Source organism: Micropterus salmoides, unplaced genomic scaffold (genome assembly GCF_014851395.1).
Source record: "Micropterus salmoides isolate LMB-PRFRI ecotype aquatic unplaced genomic scaffold, ASM1485139v1 Ms_hic_scaffold_12, whole genome shotgun sequence".
NCBI lineage: Eukaryota > Metazoa > Chordata > Actinopteri > Centrarchiformes > Centrarchidae > Micropterus > Micropterus salmoides.
In genome coordinates, this window is record NW_024040263.1 from 13,781,794 (window position 1) to 13,797,051 (window position 15,258).

Sequence of the window (15,258 nt, forward strand, 5' to 3'; positions counted from 1 at the left end):
CAGTGTGTGTAGTGCGTGCGCGTCTGTGTGTGTGTGTATGTGTTGAAAGCTTCTTTTCAAAAGTTCACCTATGTCAATTCATTATTAACAAAAGCAGCGACCTGTTGTTAATGAAACTGTGGGCTACGGTGTCGCTTTTGTGTTTTAATACAATTTAAATGTTCAGTGTGCCACATTTGCAGTCAAGTAGATTAGGCTACATACTGTATGTCTACTTATAAGTAGACTACAAATTTTAGTTTTTCTGTTTCATGCAACTTCACAGCTAGTAGCCTACAATTCAGAAGGGAATATTGTAGTACTCCACTACATTTATTTGATAACTTGAGTTAAGCCTACTTTACAAAATGAAGACAAATAGAGCCGAAAGTTTTGATTAATTCATACTTATTCCACTGACCTGCACCTATTTTGATCATTGTCATTTTTAATGCAAAAACATACCATGCTTCCAGCTTCTTAAATGTGAGGATTTGCTGCTTTTCCTTTTAATTTTTTTAATGACGTCAATTTATTTTTAATAATTCAGAATTTTGTACTATTGGTTGAAAAAACAAGTAGCCTATTGTGAATGTGGTACTTGCTAATAATCACTGATCACTGATCACTAATCACTTAAGTATAGGAATGCCTTTAATACCACTGTAAATGTGGCACCCTGACCTGAATGATGCATTGAGGAAAAAGTGATGAAAAGCTTCTGCTGCTATTTTTTACATAGCTTATACAGAAATAGTAATACCACAGCAAAAGTAAATTGTCATTTCTGCTGGTTTGATTAAGGTGATGATGGCTTCAAGCCGAAACACCTTCATTTTTGCCTACAATTAACAAAAAGACTTTATATGTGTGTGCCGACATTCTGTTTGTTTAAAATATTATTTAAAAGCAAATAAGTATTATTAGTTAATTATCTCAAAAGTATGCATAAAATCAGAATCTTGTTATTGCTAAAACATATGATTTAATTAACACCTCTATGACAGTGTCAATATTAGAGGCATCATAAAAGTCGCCTTAATGGCAGAACAGTTGTATTGGATTGTATTAGATTGTACAGGTGTACCTAATAAAGTCAACACTAAATTTTATTCTACAAAGTAACAATAAAAAGTACATTTGACTCTTGAAATGCAGTAGTGTGGAAATACACAGTAGCATAAAGTTCAAGTATTAAGGCTTTAACAAATGTACTGCATACTGTGTATGCAGAAGGAAGAGGCCGTGACAAGAAAATTCTTCTTACGAGGAACTGCATTACCGTTGTGTGCGGGAGTGACAATTACACAACAGAGAGAAAAACAGAGATGATATAATTTCATGTGCAGAAAATGTTCGTTTCTGATTGGCTGACAGGTGCACATTAAAATTATGTTTCAGGACACCTCAAACACAGCCCATGTCAACAGTTTAACTACTGATCTAAATCAGTACCCATTGTAAATTAAACTGCATGCAGCCATAACATCAATATTTATGCTTCACACTCAAGACCCATTGTGCAATATTTTGGTATTAACACTGAAACAAATGAATCCATGTAATGTGAAAAAGTGTGTTCTACTAGTTTATCCCACTGAGAAGCAACACCCAACTCATGCTTGAGGCTTTTCAGATCATTGTTTTGTTTTCCCTTGACTCTTTGCACAGACTGTACATCAAAGAGTTTCACTGAGGAAAGTGAAAGTATTACTGACCTTGATGACTACTGAAACAAACCCATACATTAAAGTCACTCAAATATTAAATGTGTTACTGTGAATGTTGAAAATACACCAGTGACAAGCTAATCTTCTTTGCGACATATCAGGTGGAAGAAAATCAATGGCAGCCGGGAGTAAACTAACAAATAAGTAAAATGTTTGAGTAAATGGTCTGTTTATACTCCACCACTGTAAATCAATGTTATAAAAGTCAAAAAGCAATTCAACAAAAAAATGCAGCAGAAACACTAACATATTGTTGATATGCCAAATGTGTTAGCAAACAGTTCTTATTTACATACCCAGCAGTTTTTGAGCAACATTATCATTCATTTAGTCATGTTTAGCCCCTTTTCCACTGCATGGTACCAGCTCGACTTGCCTCCACCCTACTCTCCTTTTTTTTTGGTTTTCCATTGTGGAAAAGTTGTACCTGTAATTGCTACCAGGTACTTTTTTGTATCACCTCCGTCGAGGTTCCAAGCGCACTGAGGCGATACTAAAATGTGACGTGAAAACAAGACAGACTGCTGATTGGTCAGAGAGAATTGTCAGGCCAGCAGCAGAAAGTTTTATATTTTACAAGTTTCATACATTATTTCATCACTAAATCCACTTTTGAGAAGTTTTGAGGTGGGAAATCAGCTGTGTAGATTTCGAATATTGACAGTTTTATGAAAAAAAATTTGCTTGAAAGTTGAGGAGTTGAGGAGCTCCGCAAGTGGCGGCGGGGGAAGCCTGCGCCAACCCGCGGGAGGAGTGAGGCCGGCGAGCCGCCCACTCACAGAGCCTTCAGGTCCGACAGTCACACAGACCGCTGTAGCAACAACGGCTGAGGAAAACACAGCTGGAACCGCTTATCTGTATTAACATTCAGAGTAATGTTAAAACGTTTTAACGTTTTTAATACTGTACGCCCATGTACTGTACGACATTTGCTTACAGGTTAGCCATAAAACACTAGTTTTATCAGGGCTGTGTTGAAGGGAGTTTCTTTTTTGAAGACTCTGCATCCTTACGTTCAAAAATCATTCCATGCAGTTGTATTTTTCATGATGATGAAACTGACATGTAGCCTACAACATGCTGCTGACCAGAGTAATGCAGTTTTATTCTGAAGCCATAGTGAACATCTGATTGGCAGGCGTCCATTAAAACCTTTCAAACGTAATTCCAGTTAACACTTCTATCCTCTTGATCTTTGGCAAGGGGCCAACACTCATAACAAAACACTCCTGTAGGTGAGCTGATATAGAAAGTAACTCACTATAGCACAGTACACCTTGTTCATTGGATTCACTTTGCATTATCACTTACCTATATATTGCTTTTTATGCATTCTTTAATATTTTAATTTCTGTTCATTTTTATATTGCTCTGTATATATTAAATGTTCTACTGACTTATCTACTGTTGTATTGCTTTTTATGCTTTTAACATGCATGCAGCTATTTCCCAATTTCGTTACATGTGTGGAAGGACTCAAGGCTCATAGGATTATAAACTCCCCATTTTTGTGAGAAAGAAAAAAAAGATGGATCGGAGTAAAACCCTTACTTAACACACACAGACACACACACACACACACACACACACACACACACGGTGGCATCTGTCCTCCATGATCTCTGATCAGCGAGGTGAGCCCTGGGTGCTGCTGCGGAGCTGGCTGTTGAAACAAGACAGTGGTGATATGACAGCTGTTATTTCATGGATGACTTCTATATTAGTTTAGGTGTCAGCCTTTCAAGTTTGAACACATATCTGCTCAGGCTTACCCAGCCCCATTTGCATGAGAAGTGGAGCATGAGATGTGGAGATGTCTTACAGTGCAGGATGGGAGCATGGTGGAGGGCTGGTTGGGCCGGGTAAGTCAACTGTGTTTCTGTGTCAAAAATGACTCAGGGAGAACAAGATGTTGCACAATATACTGTGGAACTTTAGACAGGAACAAGAAGTAAGAATTTACATTATTTTAGGCATATACGTATCAAGTGTGTCATTTTGCTGAATTCCTAAAGTATTTACTTTGCTGTAGGTCTTGTGTTTGGTATAGGCTAGCATTTGCCAGCAAAGTCTGTTTTATAATTTTTAATACTACATCTGTGGGATAGGTCTGAACAGTGTTGTCTGACTTGAGATTCTGACAGAATTCAAATTTACCTGATGCAAGTCACCATAACTGCTTAGTTTCTGATTTCGTGATCTTTGCTTTCCATCATGATGATCATACTAGTAAAGGTCTGTAACTTATGTGCAAACATTGGGATCCAGGAAGTTACCAAAAAGGCACAAACGCTCAATTTCTACTTCTCTTTCTCTCTGGATCTTTACTTTCCATCACAATGATCAAAACCAAAACATGACATTCAGACCCACACAAAGAAACTGTCCACACTGAAGTCTGTAGCTTACCTTAAATTACTGGGACATTTTCTCTTAAAAACCTTGGTTTGGGGTGACTTTTTAAATACTTTTTAAAATTGTTTCCACCCACTTTTAGGACTTACAGTCCTACTTTTTGCGACACCTATTTGATGCATAAAACATAAAACACATAGAAAAACACATAGAACACATAAAAACATAGACAACACGCAAACAAATGGTTCAGAGACAATCAAAGGGTAGAAGACCAGACAGCTCTCATGCTGGGTTAAAAGCCAGGGAATAAAAGTGAGTTTTCAGACTGCATTTAAAGGTGTCAAGGGCGGGGGCCATTTTGACCTGTGGAGATCATTCCATAGTTTAGTGGCTGCTGCTGAAAAAGCGCGGTTGCCTCCGGTTTTTAACCCGGTCAGGCCAGGACAGGAGCAATGTGTTCATGCGTGCGAGTTCCAGTTAAATGACAAGCAGATGAGTTTTTGACAAACTGTAGGTGTGAGAGAGAGGCATGGTTAATGCCAACATAAAATGCAATCCAGTAGTCCAGATGGGTTGAAATAAAAACATGAATCTCATGCTCAAAGGTTTGTGGTACCTTTGGCCTTGTGTTGAAAGAAAATAAGGCCCTCTGGGTCAACAGGTCGTCAGCGCTGCTCTCTTACTCACACAGGTACAGTTTGACCAAACTCCAAGTTCCACAGAGTTCAGCTAGTCCATCAGGTTGTGGGTGTGTGCATGAATGTAAGAGAGGACAATTCATTGTGTAGACATCACAGGTATTTTATCCAGAGGAATGTGGGGAATCACAAGACTTGGCAGTTACTCTTCATGTGTGTGGGTTGAGTGTGTTTGCTACGCGTTTATTTGTTTAAAGGTGGGATGTGTGATATCATGTTGTCTTCTGTTGAAATTATTTGTTTCTGTGGAACCTAACACACAAAACAGGTCACTGTTCCAGGATATCAGGGTATGTGATGGTTCACTGCTCATTAAGGAAGACACACACACACACACACACACAGTGCCTTGCCCAGTGACACTTCAACCTGCTCTACCTCTTGTGGCACAGCCACCCATGACTATAACTAAAACTATCGCTAGCATAATAAATACTGATTTTAACTTAACAACAATATAGGCAGTCTACCTTCAATTACCATTACTGTCATGTTAGTTATAGTATAGTTATAGTTATACTTATTATTGCTAGTAGTATCGCTGCTATGCTATTATTTTTCAAAATAGATTGTTAATAGTTGTTCAACTTGATAAACTGAACTATTATCTAATGCTGTTTTATCAACATCAGCAGCAACCTCCACAGTGAATTAGAAAAGAAAGTGAAAGACGAGTAATGTATGTGTGTGTGTGTGTGTGTATGTGTAACTACCAACTCTGGATTCGTGGCCAACAGGTCACATTTTAAATCATGCTAACGTCTGTCTAAAGCACGGGGATTCAATCAATCCAAGTGTACTTAGATCCTCATTCTATTTATATAGGAACAAAATGTGTTGCACAGAAAAGAAGAATGGTTAAAAAAGATTTCAAGAACACTACAAAGTGTTTTCCAACCATGATTGAACACAAAGCTGAAAAGTTGTTTGCCAGACTTTCTGTTGATGTGACATAATGTTTGTTACCTGGATGGTTGTGAATGTCTGAAACTTGAATTAAACATCACTCACTACAATAAAGCAACTGCAAATATATTAGGAAATACTTGTGATATTGGCAATTAGGTAATTAATGTATACTAGATTAAGATTTTCAGAGCAGTTACTCAAGGATGTCACAATTTTAACCAGCACTGTTTATTAAATTAAATTAATAATCTCTGTTATTTTCTTACTTATTTTTGTTGACATAGTTAAGTCACTCATTTTCTTTCAAACAGGCACACTTAATTTGGCTGTTTTTTTTCAAATGTGGAGGTAGACACGATATATTAATAGTATTTCCAAATTCAAAGTTAGGGAAAACAGACACTTAATGATAACGTAGCTCTATTTATTTATTCTAAATCAAACTGAACATATATACGTAAAAATGTTTTTAAGGCTGGTTTTAATGTTGACAGAAAATACACTTTTTCTCTACACAATGACAGGAACACTCTCATAGCTACTACATAATGATACAGGTGTAAATAGCATGGAGTGATATTCACACTTAAAGGCCTAAAGACGGACAGTATTTAGAATAATACTTACTAGGAAAAAATAATTCAGATATTTTATCTGCCATGGCTATTGTCATGAATGAGTTTAAAATGATTGCTCTAAAGATGCTCAAACTACCACAACAAACTCGTCTATGCATATTTCGAAACCCTAAGACCCGGGAAAAGGTTTTTCTCCTGACTCAAGGAATTAAGTTATTAAGAACAAATACAAAATTAGATGTCATCCACATGAAGACAGTATTTAAAATTCTTCATCAATCTAAACAGGTTTTAATAATAACATATAATAATGTGATTCTGCACAAGGACTGTTGATATTTACCCCATCACTCCTGTGCACGAGCACTAACGCCACCTGTTGCTGATTGGCTAGGACAACGTTGTGTGGAAGGTCCCCACCATCTCCTTTGTTTTCCATTTACAGAGCCAGGGCTGTGTAGGAAAACCTATTTTTTTTCCGAGCACACACAAAACAGAGAGCTAGCAAACTGTGAGGAAAATTTTGCTGAATTTAAATTGAACAGAAAGTGTATTAGATTACTATCACCCACTATTCCTTCAATTTATTCTAAATTAAATTTTTGTCACAGGGAGATGTTAAAATATTTTAATATTTTAATATAGTTAAATTATTAATTTGACAATATTGAATGACATCAAGAAAGTCTTTCATGTGACCTTGCAGTCTTTGTTTACCATAGACAGTTTCCATGAAAACTGTGACATGCGAATTTCCCCAAAATTGGACAAATAAAGTATTTATCCAGTTATTGCAGGCTATGAAGGTCCCCTCTTTGATAAGTACAAATTGGCCAGTGGTGGAGTTCCCATATTGGCAAATAAATTAAATTAAAAAGTGTTTTTGCACTCATATTATGAAAAAGAATATTCTGTTTTCAAAAATCACTAGAAATTGTGGCCAACACTTCGTCAGCTAGAGAAAGACTGTTGCTAATGTAGGAATGTGTGTGTGTGTGTGTGTGTGCGTGCGTGTGTGTGTGTGTGTGTAGTGTGTGTGTGGTAGTAGAGGGAGGAGCCCAATTTGTAAATGTCAACTTTGGCTGGAGGTGGAGGTAGCAGCATGAACACACACATGGAGACAGGTAGGCACATGCACAGACAACTTTCTGTACAGACACAATGGCAATATCAAAATCTGTCCCTCAGGGGACAGAAGATGAGACAGGAGGCCGGACTGTGTGGGTGTGAGAGAGAAAGATGTATTAATTTAAAATCATTTCAGGGAACAAACCAAACCAGCAGAGGTTTGGTTTGAAAAGCCCTACACCGTCCACATGAGACTGAACTCCTTCAGCATGATATATTTGACCTTGACATGATCTACTACCAGTCCTTGTGGTACCCTTGGCTTTGTGTTGGAGGAAATAAGGCTCCTCTGTGTCAACAGGCCATGAGTGCTGCTCTCTTACTGTGCTCACACAGGTACAGTTTCACCAAACTCATCCTCAGAGTTCAGCTTGTCCATCAGGTTGTGGGGTCCTCAGTGAACCAAATAAGTCCACCATGCTTCGTATAGTATGGCAAAACAAAACGAGACCCATCCCCATAATTGGGACCCGGGCAAGCTTGTACCGGAACTGCCTGTCAAAATGACTCAAAACACAAATACACCGCCCCCGTCATTACTTTGAATGGGGCCACTCCATTGACAAAGTCAGGGTGAGCCGATGCAGAGGTTAACCTGGTACGTAATCTGGCAAGGCGCTGCGTTGGCCGACATTCCTGGCAGAACTGTGTTTTTTTGCCAGGAAATTATCACGACAAAAGATAAAGTGACATGATCATGGTTAGAAAAAATCTTCCTGCTTGTGTTGCTGTCATGGGCATTAAAGGATGACATTTGTGTTCCTGGATGAAGTGCAGGAATGTTGAAACACTCTGACTTGTGAGCAAATTCATCTCAAAATAATACATTCAAGCTCAATTCAGAGCTCATGTTTTCATACAAGCAATACTGACCCCCATGTAAAATATGTCCACCATTTATTTGATTTTAAAGTTTAGCACCCTGGAATCAGCGATTCATCTCCGAAATGATGACAACATCATCATCACTTTGACATGGTTAAATGTGTTTGAGGTATGAAAATAAATTTTGGCCAAAGTAAAGGCATTCCAGGAGGTTTCCCAAAACATAGAAAACAAGGAAAATAATTTCAAATAAGCCACTTATAATAAGGCGAGTGGCCTGATGACCTGTGCTGTGCTGTGGCTCACACAAAGCCTTAAAAGTTCTACCAAATCTTAAAATCAGTTCTATAACCTAGAGGCATTTTGGATGAGCAATAGGCTAGCAATGAATTTATTTCCTAGGCTACATACATTCCAACGGAGAAGCATGAATTAATTTTTAAACATCTGTAGAATTATTATAATCTGAAGAATTATGAGCTACAAAAATGTGCTTGTGACAAAACTGAAAATGCAGCTAAATTTGTTGGCTTAATTACTTATAGCGACAATATTAGTTGAACACAAGTAAAAGAAGAGATGCGTTTGATCATGAAATGTTTTACCCCCAAAGGCACAAAGACACACATACCAACCCTGGGCTGGGTTAAACTTAAAGACTGCCTGACACCCCCAGGGAAGGTCACACCCTATGCAAGAAAGTATCACATGCACACTTCAAATGTTCTCTTGCATCTCCTGGATTACATGTTGTTTGCACAGGACTGAAATGTTTCAGTGGTTCCTTTTGGTTTAAGGAAGTTTAAGGAAACGTAATTCCTTTTTACCACCTACAGCTGCACTGAATTCAAAGATTAGAAATCTTTACTCTTCATTCTTTCATGTAACAGCGAGGATATTGACCACAAAGATGAGTCAGTCAGGATCAGGAGTCACAACAAAGTTTTTCATTATCTGCAGTCAGAGATGTCGGGACCACTGAAGTGTGTCACCATCAGGTAGACGAACAAATCAGATCAGTAGGAAAATAACAAGTCTCTATTTTATGGGGAAAACATCAAGCTTAAAAATACAAATGAAGACAAGGCATTTTCATTACCTGCCTTACAAGGTACAATAGCACAATACACCAGCACTGGCATGAGGGTGATGGTGGTTGAAAGATAACCAATGCCAACAATAACCAATACAATTAAAGGTGATGCAGGAACTTAGTTCTGTGGAAGGCAGAGAGACTGACAGCGATAGCAGATGCCAAAGATTTCACTGGAACCACATGCCTCTGAAATACTCAGGTGAAATGAAACATGATGATACCATCATTCCTCTGCAAAACAGGAACAACATAAATAAGCAGATGAAGCTTTTGCGTGATGTCAGTATTAGAGCATTTCTGCATTCTAGGCTGCCAGAACTCTTCTCATTAGTTCTTATTTTTCCTTCCACTCTCAACAAATCATTTGCTGGATGCTAATCTTTAAAGCTGGGGTAGGCAATTTATTTCAGTAGCATTTTTTGTTATATTTGTCGAAATTCTCTTTACATCCCAACAGTGGCTGTTGCAGGACTGTAATAAATATGAATGACATGACCGGCCTACCACACTCTGCCCGTGCACTCACTGTGCATGAAAATGTGTCTTTGGGGGAATGGCTTTGGAGGGAGGCCTGAAGGGAGTTTGGGAAAATCTAACGTTGTCTACCCCAGCTTTAAAAATCATATGTTTTTCTGTCAATATACTTGTTTGAGAATGACTAGATCTGCAGAGTCAAAAACGCTGCATGTTGGTTCAAATAAATTACTGTGGCATCACAGTTACCTAAGCAACAAGTATCTCTCAAAACAAGGTGCTGTTGTTTTTCTCATCGGACTGCAAAATCTCAGTGTGTGATCCACTGATCACTGAGGTTACAAACAGACTGAATGCAGCGAGGCCGCCAGGCGCCACAGACACTCCTCCCTAAGTTGGTTGTCTGTGGGCAGATTAATCAAGCTGTCGATTGCTGTCACGGTTGGATTAGTTTGGATTCAGCAATGATACAGATCCTTGCAGGACCTGCATCTGAATTGAGTTTTATTTTTTTCAGCAGTAAAATTACAAAAGGCAGTGTGCATTACACACACAAGATCATTTATAACAACTTTATTTAAGTCAATATAGTCCCATCATGGTTGAGCATGTTTGGTGAGATTTCAGTTGTCCAATGTAATTACAGGATGCAAATGTTGCTGTGTGACCTTGGCTCAGATGTTTGAGCAGCAACATTACATTTCACACACAATCAATGTTCTTCTTTAATTGTTCAGATTTAGATTTCAGTAGCCACTAGTTTGCACTTTTTATTTTAAACATTGTGAGCGTCATTGAAAGACTTGCCTTGTTGTTGAAGTTATACTTTTTACTAAAAGCATATTTCTGTGACTCAAATGTACAGTAGTACTAGTGATCAATAAATCAAGACTGAAGACTTTACCACAAAGAGGCTGTGCCCAGGCACAGTGATGCATAGCAAAATGCGCACAATGACGATGTTACATGTATTGGTGGTACAAGACTATTTTAGCTCATTGTGTTAGCATGCTAACATTTGCTAATAAGCACAAATTGCAAAGTACAGCTGAGGCTGATGGGAATGCAGGACAAACAGAACTTTAAACTGATGAAAAGTCAGAGGATCACCAATTTCTCATCTCATTCAAGCAGCGAGTAGCATGCAGGGAAACAGGGACTCTCAAGGAGGGTGCAGGGAGGTAGTGTTTGCCAATTAGTGACAGTGATAATAAGATAACATAATAATAACGCTAACATAAAGTGAGATCAACAGCTTACTGCTCAGTCAATAGTAAATAGCGTAGCATTTGCTAATTTCCTAGCACAGTTCCCTAATGCTGACGCAACTTCGGCTGGCTATTCTAATAGTAATTAGCTAACATTAGTGTTGACTAAGCAGGATTAATAAAAAAATGTTAGGCTAAGGGAAAAGGGCTGTGTAAAAGGCTGTGGCCGTGGTCAGCTATGATGTCACCGAGGTCCAGACCTCAGTTTTATTTTCTAAAACCGTGAATACAAGTTGCACTTTTAAAGCACACATGCCTGGCCTTACCAATATTGTATTAGTAAAATAAATTACACAAATCCTCTTAATTGAAGACCATTATAGAATCGTAATAATAAGGAGGGACGCTCCAGTTATGAAGCCTGCACCTTGAAGCAAGATTGGTCAGTGCCATGAATGATAAGCCTTCCATAGACTGTATTCCACAAATACACTCATATTAAGTAACTTTTACACCATAAGCAGCAAAAGCGTTCAAGATCTGAGCTCACGAACTATTAACCAAATGCTTTCAAAACTTGATATATCAAAACTTTTGTGCACAGAATGAATTAGGAGTTTCTGCTCTGACATTTTCAGTGGCAGAATAAATAAGTAGCTAACCATGCTGCAGTCATGCTGTCTGTTACTGCCTACTCCAAAAGTGGTCTTAACCTTGCGCAAGGTGTGTGGGGATGTAAGATCACATTAGGCATAAAGCCTATGCCATGTTGACATATATGAGAGTATATGAGTCAGCTTGTTGGCTAGGACTTCACTTTTTCACATATGTAGCTCTACATGTATGGCTGATTATTAGCCTACTACAGGAAAAAAGTTGTTTTCATTTCCAACAATAGGCGACAAAGTTGTCTTATGTTTATTTTCTGGTCTGTGGTAAATTTATGATTTATATGGTATAGATTACTGTAATTTGTTACTATCGGGTATTCTTAAATGTTAGTAAATCAGTTGAAATTATATTAATAGCAGTGTGTTTTCTTTGTACTTGTACTAGTACACTTGTCCACTACACTTACAGCGCTACTCAGCTTTGTAGCGCTTACTCTTTTCCACTCCTTCACAGCTACCAAGGCTTACTGTTATGTAGCAGACTCCTTTATTGTATTTCGTGTTTTCCACATCATGTTGTCAACTTTAAACACATTTACACAGAAGCCGAGAATGGACGTGCATGCAATATTTATTTATTTATTTATTATTTCAAGCTCACGAGTTTATTATTTCGTTATCACAAGATAACAAAGCTTGTTTTTCATGATAACAGCTTAATTTATCTCATTATCTGGAGAAAACAAAAGTTTTAATTACAGCCCACTAATGAAGTAACAATCTCACGAGGATCACTAAAGTGCACTCGCCTGTGAGGTTGCAGACAGGCTAGTCTTCCCCCTAAAGGACGAGGACAGATCTGAATGTTATCTCGATTTCTGTCTTAAACCTTGATTGAAGTGCAGTCTGATGTATTGATTAATAATGGGTTCCCCTAACATTTTCAGCTTAAATCAGTTTCATGCAGTTATCTATACATGCTGTCATGACATGCAATCCTGATCTCTGATAAACATTACAAGGAATAAGCAGGACTTAACTTGTCCAGCTGGAAGAGGAATTCCCAGATTAGGATCGAACCTATTTAATTGGATCTGGCACCTCCTTTGTCACAATCAGTCAAATTACTGTAAGTCCCACAGCTAAGCTAGTGGGCATCAGTACCGTGAAATGGTGAAATGATCTGGCTAAATTAGGGTGTGTGTGTGTGTATAGGTGCAGCGCTGTCCACAGTACTGAAACTAAGCTGAGAACATCACCAAATAGAACACATCGCTGAGTTCGATTCTTAGCCTGCTTGCTTTTCATAGTATTAAATAGAAGTTTTGGCCCAAATTCCATTTCTCCATATTGTAGAAGTGATCCACAGACAGATGGGAAACAAAAGGAAAGTGAAGGGAGCAAGGGGGGGAGACTCTTTGTTTTCTTGTGATACCTGGTTGATTATCTTGTTATCTCAAGATAACAGAGCTCGTTTTCTCAAGATTACAAAATAATTAACCCGTGGACTCGAGACAACAGTGTTTAAAATAAGAGTTGCAAGCACGACTGTTCTCAGCTTCCTTACGTTGAAAGACTTCGCAGTAACAGCAACAATTCTGTACATCTGAAACTGCTGTCAGGAGACAGACAAATAGTCTCTTTTTTAAAATTAATTTCTATTTGATTTCAGACTGATAAGTTTGGTTATGATGAATCATAAACAAGACAAGCCTTTAATATGATCTCTGTTTTCCAAGGTCCCATTAGATGAATAAAGTGTGTGTTTGTGTGAATAATGGCAGGAGACTATTTTATGGTATAGTAACGTCTCCCTTGGGAACAATCACATGTCTGTCTCGATATTCACCACAGGCAGACAGACAGTATGATGTAATCTCACACATAACACTGTAAGAACAAACTGTAATTGTTCATATCTGCTCATTTAAGTACAGGTATACAGGTATGAGAATCAAAAACGTGTGTGTGTGTGTGTGTGTGTCTGGCTTGAGAGTGTGTTTGCCTAGTGGCAGTATTTAAAAAATTTCTAATTAAGGCACAAAGTCAACCTGACGGGAAATCAATCCACCCTAATAAAGAATGTAATAGGGAACACAAAGCACACACATAAAAAGCAGCTATTGTTCTTCAATTATTGTTTACACTGTGATTAAAAATGACTCAAGGAGGAGTTGCTCATTCGATCATGTTCTCTTGTTGACAAATGATGATCCTGATTCACTTTGATACAGAACCACAACAGGAGGCATGACACTCATTACTTACCATGTTTCAGGCCTCACTAGTAATTCTAGTGACAAGTGGTTTACCAGAAGAGCAGGTCAATAGTTTTAAGTTATGATTATTCAGAGTTATGATTGTGGAGCGGAGCAGAGCTGCTGTTATCACTGATTTAAGTTAATACATAGGCGCTGAGGAAGGCAGAGACCGAAACGTCCGTGTGTGTTAGTGGACTGTTGCTAATGATTTGACAAAAAGAAAAATATAAAAACAATAAAAGAACACAGTGCTCACCCTGCACTTGGCATATGTCAGTTAAATAGTATTGTCTGTTAGGCCAAATCCACAAATTGTGGAAAATGAGCATCAAGGCATAGCCAATTTCTTTGATGATCAATTAATTGACAAAAGTATTCAGAGTTTTTAAGTTGTTGCATTTGTAGACAGTAAATTTATACCCATGACTTTTTTCATTCCGTCTCTTGAATGATGTGATCATGGAGGACAGATGAAAAGATATTCATCGGTCCATCCATCTACATGCATCCATTTTTTCCCTATTTGTTTATTTTATGCATTTTGTTAAAAAAAATATGTATTTTTTATTCTTGCAATTCATTATTTAACTGAGTTTTTTTTTGTTTTTTTACCATTAAATGGCTTTTTGACCTCTCCTGCTACATGTTTCTACTTCTGTTATCTGTTTCTATAGGAATATTTCACCTATAACTGCAAAATAAAAGTGAAAAAGATACACTAATATTGTACAACTGTTAAGACAGAGAGATTTTTCAAACTAAAAGGAACCCAGAGATTCAAAATCCCTGCCAGCGCAGAACAATGTGCTGTTAATTGTAAGGGGGCTTTCACACCTACCTCTTTGGTCCGGACTTTCGGACTTTTCAGTTTCGTCCAAACCAAAATTGCAGGTGTGAAACCTCCCACGGACCACAGTCCGGACCAAACAGACGGAATTTGGTCCGACGAAAAGAGGTAGTCTCGATCCGGATCAAACTGAACCATGGTTTGGTTCGTTTCTTGTGTGAAAGCATTTTTTTATGGTTCAGACTTACAGACTATTTACAGGAAGTTTGGCGGTTGATGTGTAAACCCCAAACAGACAAATGCACGGAGAATTGCATTTAAATGAGGACACAATTATAAATCTCCCGTGACAGATCATCTTTTCAAACAGAGGGCGATTATAGAAGCACACTACCACATGCATCTTTGGTTTCTCCTGAAACGGAGGTGCAGAAGGATTGCTTGCTGCCTGCTCCTCCTTTCCTGTCGGCGACGTTATAATGTTCGTAAAACGAGGACGTTTGATTGCGAATTTGAACTAGCCTTCAGTAGGCCTATAGTTGGTGCTGCAGGTAGTAATGACGTAATAATAATATAGTGGCAAATATGCATATGTTCATTTTTTATTCATTCATTC